The 9,305-nt window shown below is 42.2% G+C and overlaps 1 long non-coding RNA gene across 1 annotated transcript; it reads right to left on the bottom strand.

The window, feature by feature from the left end:
• Positions 1 to 4,646: 4,646 nt before the first annotated feature.
• LOC118225363 lies at positions 4,647 to 8,486 on the bottom strand. Its single transcript, XR_004764816.1, has 2 exons — positions 8,429 to 8,486; positions 4,647 to 7,294 (listed from the first exon to the last, which is right to left on the bottom strand). It is a non-coding gene; the product is annotated as an uncharacterized LOC118225363 (long non-coding RNA).
• Between the last annotated feature and the right edge of the window lie 819 nt (positions 8,487 to 9,305).

Genomic DNA, 9,305 nt, shown 5'->3' with positions numbered 1-9,305 from the left:
TTTTCAAAACAGATTAAGGGCAATTTTGATCTTTGTCATAATTCACACAAAAGTCCAACGTTTCTTGAATTTCTCCAATTGTGGTAGAATTTACTGGAGCAGTAGTCTGAATCTGCATGTGTCCTGCCAAAACACAGTTTCACAGTAAAGCCTGCTGGTACCTTTGTATTGTAATGTTAATTCATATGGTCAGTGGGTATATTTAGTAGTCAATTGGTTGTACCATTGGATGCAAACTGTATAGCATCTGATCAAACTCAACATCATAGCAGTTTATGGTATACATCAATGCCATAATTGTACTCATAAGTAAGTCCTGCTATCAGAATTGAAAATCCTGGTATTAAATTTCATACACAAATTTCATTTCCATGCTTGTGTATTTCCTCGCACCTGAAGCTTGGTGGCTTCTATCCATTCACTGGGTCCCACTTGGGGTAACTTACACTTCTTTCAGTCTGTACTAAAAAAACAATTGGTAGCCTGGACTGCAAAAGTTTTTGTTGTAGTTATTTTTTAGTTTTGAGATATTCCTTGTGGAAATATTACAATTCCTAGGAAGGTGGTGCAATCCTGATTATTTGGAATATTACAGCGAGTTCTCTCAGAGGTTGGGGGTTGAGTATAGTCTTTGGTTGTTTCGAGCGTTAGGGCATTCTGCTGTGAAGGCTGACTAAAGGGAGACAGCCTGCAGGGATGGGGTAACTTATGGGGTTGACATTGGTCTGTGCATTAAAGCAAGGATGGTTTCAATATTAGCGCAGGGTTGCTCACAAACCTCCTGTGGGTCTCGCAAGAATGAGATTCCAAACAAAATTGAAGAGCAAACAGACATAAAACAATTCTACCAGCAAACAAGCAATAATCGGTCTGAGCAAACAAATATGTAAACAAACAGTGGAATGGGTCATTGGGGAGTCTCAGCTGAATGCATGGAGAGCAGAAAAAAGAGCTGAGAAGAAGTGCTGGCTGACTCCAACCTGAGTTATGCCTGGTGGGCTTTTTTATGAGATGCAAGTTTATCAGATCATCCTCTCATGGATCAATATTATTTTCAGTTGAGAGGCTTAACCAATGCAAAGCATGAAATTGTTAATATGAACGGATATGGCATATTTGGTGGAGCAGTTATATCTTTGGAGCAGTATGTAATGTATCTGCCCTCTGTTAATTGTTGTAGGCCGCTTGTGTCAGTGTGATAAATGTAAGGTTGGGAAGTGGAGCATGTGTGGGAGTGGAGGCTGGGAATGGAAACAGTCTGGCAGTCAGATGGAACAGGGAAAGCGAAAATGCTGAGGTTCTCTGAAAGTCCTCCTAAACACTAGAGTTCTACAGAGTTCACACTGCATCTCAGTGTGTCAAGAACGGGCACAAGCAAAGGCGCACGCTTACACACAGGCGTGTGCACACGTACACGCACACATACGCGTAAACACACACACATACACACACGCATGCACACACACACACACGCACACACACGTACACACACATACGCACAAACACACACACACGTGTGTGCACGCACACATTCATGCTGACAGAGTCTGGAGTCACATTGAGGATCATTGTTAGAGCAAATCTAGCTCAAAGTTCTTACACAGCAGAAATGGCAGAGCACATGTAACATATATTATCTGCCTATTTTTGGTTCTTTTTACATTATGTTGTAGTTGCCACAAGCATGATACTCTTGAGTCCATTGGTGCTCATTTAAAAGTGAAAGCAAAATAAAAGAGTACAAAATATATTGTTGCTTGGTCTTCATTCTATGTCATGACTATGATAGGCTTTTGTGTATACTTCAGGCAAAGAATATGCAAATTCACAATTTATGAAAAATATGGAATGAAGACAGAATGTGAAAAGAAACAGTAAATATGGAAGTTCTGGTGTTTAGTTTGATTGTCCTCTCTATGAATCTTGAGCACAGCTCTGTAATTTTCTAATCCCATTAAGGCCACAATAGTCCATAAAATTACAGCGTGCCATGCAGCTGACGGAAGAGTTGAAGGCTTTTCGCATTAATTGCTTTAAGAGCAAGGAGATCCTTTGATCCACTTGAGGAACCTGATATGCAAACAGTGGGCTGTGTGTGTTATTAAAAATCCCACCCCAGACTAGGTGCTTTAGAAGCATCAGGGGGATCAAGTGGAGTAACCACAGGAACAGTACTGTTTTAGTCAAGACTTGCTGTTTCAGTGGAGAGACCCATAGCATCTATTTATCAGTGGTAATTGCATGGACAGCAGTTCTTGACACAGGGCCTTATTGGCCATATTGATCTTTTCACACAATGGCCCGGATTTAATCAACATTTTGCTCAACTATAAGTGGCAGTTGAGGAGAACTGTTGATTAAATATAGGCCTATATTTAGCATTTAGCTTGATTTGATTCATGCACCTGGGCAGTGAATTATTATGATAGATCTTTTGTTGGCTCTGCTCTGTCTATGTTGTTTGGTAACATCAAGTAGACAGCTAGGCCTGTTTTGGAGTATGACGAACCCCTGGTTTGACTCGCACGAGATAACCAGCTTAACATTTTAGGTGTGAATAGTCACAACCGCAAAGTTTTCACCATATGAGATATCTCCAGCCTGACCCATAACAGGACAGCTGTAAATCTCAGCTATGATGTACAGCACTGAACATTCTTAGCTACAATGTATGGTGCTCAGCATCCCTAACTATAATGTACGGCAGTGAGCATTCTTAGCTATAATGTACAATAATTAGTATTCTTAGCTATAATGCGAAATAATGAGTGTTCTCAGCTATAACGTACTGTGTGCCCCTTTATGTGCATACAGTATCAAACATGCACAGGTGTAATGTTCATTACCTTATTTAGGCATGCATCAACTGGAGTTCACAGTCATAATGCACAGTACTCCTGTATTTGTGCATTTAAAGTACCACACTCACTCACTCTTTTTTGACATTGTAGCCCTTAGCTCTCTCCAGCGGATGAGTTTTAATGTCATTTCTTAATCTCTGGTCCATGGTGACATGCTAACTGTCTCAGTATGGCTATCTAATCTGCCATCAGTTTAATGGCTGAATAAAATGCTTTCTCTGCGCCTCGGATAACATGAGAATTCATGAAATGGTGGCCATACATTCTTCTTTATGGTGCTGCATATTGGTATGTAAGGATACAGTATACGTGCAATCCATTCTTTTTCTCCTCTTTTATTTATCTCCTTCCCTGTAAATAGAAGCATACTCTGCACAGTGGAGAGAATAAAGACACATTAGAATTAGAATATTGTTTCTGCAGAAGCAGTTTATTGTTTCTTCAGCTTTCAAAAGGCACTTCCAAAGACTGCTTATAGCTTGGCTTACTTGAAACAATGGAGTCAATGTGATAAACACTTTGAGCTTTCTTTGCCTCTTCTCTGGGAAATTGTCATTCGTTTTTTTCTGCTCGGCACTATTCAACTTTTGTGAAACTTGCATTAAATAGTCAATTGTAATAAATATTTTGTATGTTTGTTACTGTCGCAAACAATGAGTAAGTGATTGAGAAGAAACCTTACCCGAGTAGTTTAGCTTTCTCTTGGGTTTACTTGAAAGAACAAAGAACATCTCTCAGGCAGGCCCTGAGTTCTTTAACACTGTGTGCTGCGTTATGACAGCATTTACATGCTCAGAATTGTGAAGATGAGTTGATGCTCCAGTTTCAATACGCATAAAAAAATGGAATCGAGCCAACATCGACATACTCATTCCACTGATTTTACACGTAAGGCCTCAATTATTTGTGTCACGTCCACACTGTGGATCGCCAAAGTAGTGTCCTGTTACACGACACTTTCTCCAGACTCGGTATGTGGTGGTTAATCTCTGTCAGACAACAACGGGCCATAGGTGGATGAGAGGGGGATACTTAACAAGTGAAAGTAATTAGGTCAAAAAGCAGCACAAACATGGCCTTTTTTCGCTAGTTCACTCTTTTCAGTAATTAGCACCAAACGCTGTGCACTCTTGACAGGATGAAGCGGTGCTCTGGAGCACAAATTGCTGTTATTGTGACTAGACATCAAATTATGTGTTTTTCGCACTGCTGTCTGCACGGTAGTTTTCTCTGTATTCCATCAGTGTGCTGCTCAGTAATATGCTATTTGGCCATTTTGGTTATTGGCCATAATTAAGTCATTTTTCATTCAAGGGCAGAGCAGCAAGGGCAAATTTGACAAAGTCTCCAGCGCAGGCAAATAGTCACATTGTTGCCTCACATTACAGAATTCCCTCAAGTGGAGAGAGCTTTTTTTCCTGAGTCTTTCATCCGTCTCGATGGGGGAACTTTTTGTGACTTCAAGTCAACTGTCACCGAAGAAGATGATAAACAAACAAAGAAAGATCATCGTTTTTTATTCTTCATTGTGGGGCCTGGGGATACTGAAGAATCATATCCTTGGCAGAATGTGTCACACCCAACAAAATCCCATGAAAGTGAGAACATGAAAAGGAGTGAAAATATCAGAAGAGATAGATGACTCGCAGTATTGCAGTGTCGTGCTTGTGAAGTGTGTTGTGCAGAGTTTCTAGTGAGTTTGCCATGCTATCTACGTAATGCGCTAATTGCTTTTTTTTATTTTTTATTTGCATGTGCAGTAACAAGAGCCAGTTATGCTGAATGTCTTTTCAGGAAGCTTTATTTCTCAGACTTCATTCTGTCAAGGCATTTATTTAAAAAAAAACTGTATTCGAAGCATGCAGTTTATTTCAGCTCTGGAAAGCCTTCCTCTACATTTTATTCAGTCATTTCTTGCTGTTGACATTTACAGAATAGTTCTTTTTTTGTCATTTTCAATTACAGTGCAGAGTACAAAGATGTGCTCACTAAATGCCGCTGGGCATGCATATGCCAGATTTTTTTTTTTCTACAAATGGCACTCAAGAATATCATGTATCATTATGAGCTTGTGGTCACATTGGGATCCTTACAAATGCAAAGACGACATACAACAACTATATTCATCATTGCTGATTTCGAAACAAAATTTTCCATAATGTATTTCATCCTGGGGACAATATAACGTGAGCAACCTTTGCATGAAACCAGACTTAGTCTGGAAGACAGGGGACTGTGCCTCTGCGTGCTGATGCGAGCCGTGAGCCGGGCTCGCAGCGCGTGATAAACGCTCGGGGTCCGAGGGCCGGAGCGCCCTCCTCCTGCCCTTCTAAAGGACGGCTCTCCCCGCTGAGCCCAGACGAGGACTCACTCCCGGCCTGATGCTATCGCACTCAATTCTGCTGATAGACTCTTTTCTCCTGGCACATTCCGGAGCGCTAAGAGTGCCTATCGGAGCGTAGTGTGCCCGCCTCATTCCGCTGCATTAATGCGGCTTTCGCAGCGTGCTAATCCCCCCCGGAGGCGGTGCCGGCACACCCTGCGCATTGACGTCAGCACACCTGCATGTCCGTGGGACACTTCTCATTGAATCCTGATCAGTTTTGATCAGTTTACCTTATAGGACTGTGATTTTTTCTCTCTCAGCATCCTCCTCGTTATCCAATGCGAACAATATTATTGCTTGTCAATTGTCTCCTGTCGGTGTGCATGGGATTTGTGGATCGTCTGCGGTCTGATATTTCGCTACAGGGCTTATTTCATCAGCATCGTCTTACCTGTATTTAAGCGTAAGGAAATTGAAAGCAGATGGATGTCTAGCCGTGAGTGTCCTTGGAGTGATTTGTTGGGGTCGGGTCTCTCCTCTTCCTGGATGGAGGTGTGTAATGTTTGCCTAATGCTTTGCCTGCTATCAAAGTGATGGGAAGTTCTCCCCTTGTCTTTCCCTCTGGGCTTGCAATTTCACTTTAAAGCCTGTCAAAGCTCCCCTGATGGAAGCTGTATTTTTGTCTTCAAGGTTCACCTCCTGGTTAAGTTTAAACAGAACATGACTACGTCTCTTTAAGCCGCTGCCTTGGTCAGGCCTCTTTGGCTGCCTTTGCTCTGTCATCAAGGTTTGTAAACCAATGAAGGAAGAGAACAGGTGTCTTCTTCTCTGCAGTGTGCTGAAGCACTGGTGGCTGGCAGGAAGCGCCGTGCTGCCTCAAAGCTAAGTTTTCAAAGGAGCCAAACTTTCAAATGACTTTTGGTGACCGTGTTTCACAGCTGTGAAAAGAGAGCGAGAGGTGGGAAAGAGAGAGTGAGGGAAAAAGCACTGGCTAAAAAAACCCCCATGTATTTCAATAGCAGTTGAGTTCCTGAGGTATCTAAAGGCCCCTATTTAATGGGAGTTGAGCTTTAGACTTTGATGTTCCTCGTTCACTCTTAATAAAGTGCAGGCATGTGACAGTTTAGTCTAAACTCAAGCCAGAAGGCCAAACTGAGAGAGACCTTTGCAGCTCGGCTTTTAAGACGTACTCCCAAAGTGCCACTGGTCCTCCCTCCCCGCCCTCTCTTTAATCACAGCCTCCACTCCCAGGTTCCCATAGAGAGTTCATCAGTTCACTACTGAGGCTTTGGGGCGAGTGATCAACCCTCTGCCGCTCTCCCTCTGAACTCCGGGGTCTCCTCCTCCCCAGCGGCTTGGGTAGTGGGGAAGGCGAGGAATCCCCGCTCGCCCCGGGGGAGCCCTGAAACTCAGCGCCTGCGTGCGCGCGGCGCCCCGAGGGCTCGCGAAAGGCAACTGCGAACCCGGTGGAATTTTCACATTTTGACCCTAGGATTTCAAAACCCGGCCTGAGTGTAGTGTGCGCGGTCATCAGGCCCTCGCCGAGGACGCAACGCTCGTCTGTCGGTGTTTCCGTCGCGACGCGTAAAAAAAACCCCCGCTAACTGCTCGTTGTTTTCTGGGCAGTCAGTTTTAATCAACTCTAAAGAGAGGTCAATAGGGTGTTATGAAGTGACTCTGTGTGTCTGAGGGAGCACACATCCGCTCATCAGTCACTTCCTGTCTCTGACAGGAGAGCTCAGGCCCTAAGGATCTGCTTGACTTCTGTCAAGGGGGGAAGTTGCACCCTTGTCACCCCCTGTCCTGCAGGACTTAGAACATGAGCACTGCACTGATAAATGACTGTTACTCTTCCACTCAAACTCCCCACAGCAAAGATAATGGAGACAAGTGTGCGACAAGAGCCAAATTCTGGTTGTCACTTTTTCAGGCTTGTGTATTATTCGATGGTTTTACGGGCATCGAGTGATGTTCTGTTATGCCATAAAATAAAGGAGAAGGTGTTTGGATGCACCGGGCCTATCCTGGACTGGCTTTTCTGATGAATTGCAGACCTGCTCCCGTCCTCTAGCTCCTCTGCCAGAGATCAGGCCAAGCAGAATGGTATCTGTGGAGATGATGAAAAGAACTGCATTATTAAGGACTGAGGTACCTGAGCGTTCCCATATAAAGAGAATATTGTGATTGATATATGATTTTTTTAAAAGTATAATTTCAATGTGAAGATTTATTATGCATGGATGTGTACAAAATGCAATGTGTCTTTGAAACACGAGGCAGTTTCAATAAAATTCACTCTTATTTGCTTTGACCTTTATGGAATTACTGAATTTTACTTGAATTAATTTTACTGCATCTGTTTAATATTAATGGTGAATAAATATCATAATAAATTAATGATCATCCTTATGATCCTTTATTACTCACAACTACTGCTTCTAAAGGAAAGATTAGACCTTTTGTGTATGATTTAGCGTTTTTTTTAGGCCAGCAAAGATTGACACAGTGGATTGTTTCACACTTTGTCAAAGCTGTAGCAAAGCGCACATTGAAGGAATTTGGACTTGCTCCCCAAGGACAGGCAGAGATAGGTCCTTCAGTGGCCTTGCGGGAGTGGTTTGGAATGTGAGTCGGGTGTGTGTATTAAGGCTGTCAAAAGTGCCATGAAATTGAGTTTGAATATTAGCTTTTGTAATTAGTTAGAGTTTGAATATATTCGAATATCATTTGCCTATAATTCACACAAATAAGCCGCTTATTGTCGGGCGCAATATGCACGTGACGCTCCATCTAAACTCGACTACGCGTTATTTTGCACGAGCGGGCAGTTCACCGAGGACATCGGTGAACTTTAATACTAGGTTAGGCTACTACATCTGGGGCCTCATTTACAAAAAGTATTTTAGATCAACTGTGTGCCGCGTGCAGAGAAAATCACGTCAAAGTAGTGATTTTAAAAATTTCAACATGACTCCATTTGACCGTGAAAATGGTCGTTGCTCTACGTCAGGTCATCACTTGACTTATGCACGCAAGTTCATTTTATAAATGACCCCCCTGCAGTTTCTATAGCCTAATGCGCAAATGAATAAAGCACTTTCAGGTGGATGTAATTTGCCACACATCGGCATTTATTAATCATCGGGAAATGATTGTTTATAGGAAATCCCTGTTTATTTCTTAACACAAAAAATATTCAAACGGCTAATACCTGTAGCCTAAAACAACATAAATTACTTACTCTGTTTAGTTCGTTTAACTTCTTTCATCATCCAATTTTATCAAAATCTTCAGAAAAGAAAGGAAACATAGCCTGCCATGGGAACATTATTTAGCCTAAATTGTTAGCTGACCAGATCTGTTGAACGAAGTGGAAAAAGAGACTGGCTCGCGAGGCTAGCTGACCAGTAACGTTAGGTGTCAATAGAGCTGAAAGTATCACCGGAGGTTATTGGCAAGAAAACCAGACGATCCACTTGTCCTGGGTCCAGGGAAGAACGTTTTTTGTTGACAGAGGAAGTAACGTTAGCACAGGAAATGAACTTTGCGTGCATGAACATGATTCGCCCCATGAAATTAAAGCCTGCATGTTAACTTTGCGTGCATGCACATGATTCGCCCCATGAAATTAAAGCCTGCATGTTAATTACAATACGCGGGATCCAAAACTAATATTCGAATGCTCAAATTTTGGTTCGAACTTTAAAAAAAGAAAGATTTTCGAATAGTTTTCCAACTTCAAATATTTTTTGACAGCCCTAGTGTGTATCATTCAAGCCAACGTTTGCCTCTCTGCACCTGAGACACCAGGGCTGTTTTCTAAAGATTGTTGAATCGTTTACCATTATTGTAGTGCCGCAGCCAAATATAGCTACTTCATTTTCAAAGCGTGAATGTTTCTTGCTCTTTATCTACATCAATTGAATGGGGCTGATTGTGTTGAGAGCTGGCTCTTTGCTCAAAAGGAAAGCTACTTTGGGAAATAAAAAAGGCGCAGCTCGCAAATAATGGTCCGGTAACAATTTTACTTCACTTATTTTCCCCACAGGAACAGAAAGTGGATGATAACAACGGCATTGCTCATTCATAATAACTACAGTTGTGTCCATAGAGGAAAA

The sequence above is a fragment of the Anguilla anguilla genome, chromosome 4 (assembly GCF_013347855.1).
Source record: "Anguilla anguilla isolate fAngAng1 chromosome 4, fAngAng1.pri, whole genome shotgun sequence".
Classification (NCBI taxonomy): Eukaryota; Metazoa; Chordata; class Actinopteri; order Anguilliformes; family Anguillidae; genus Anguilla; species Anguilla anguilla.
Note: the sequence above shows the minus strand (reverse complement) of the source record. Positions and strands in the feature narration are given on the sequence as shown.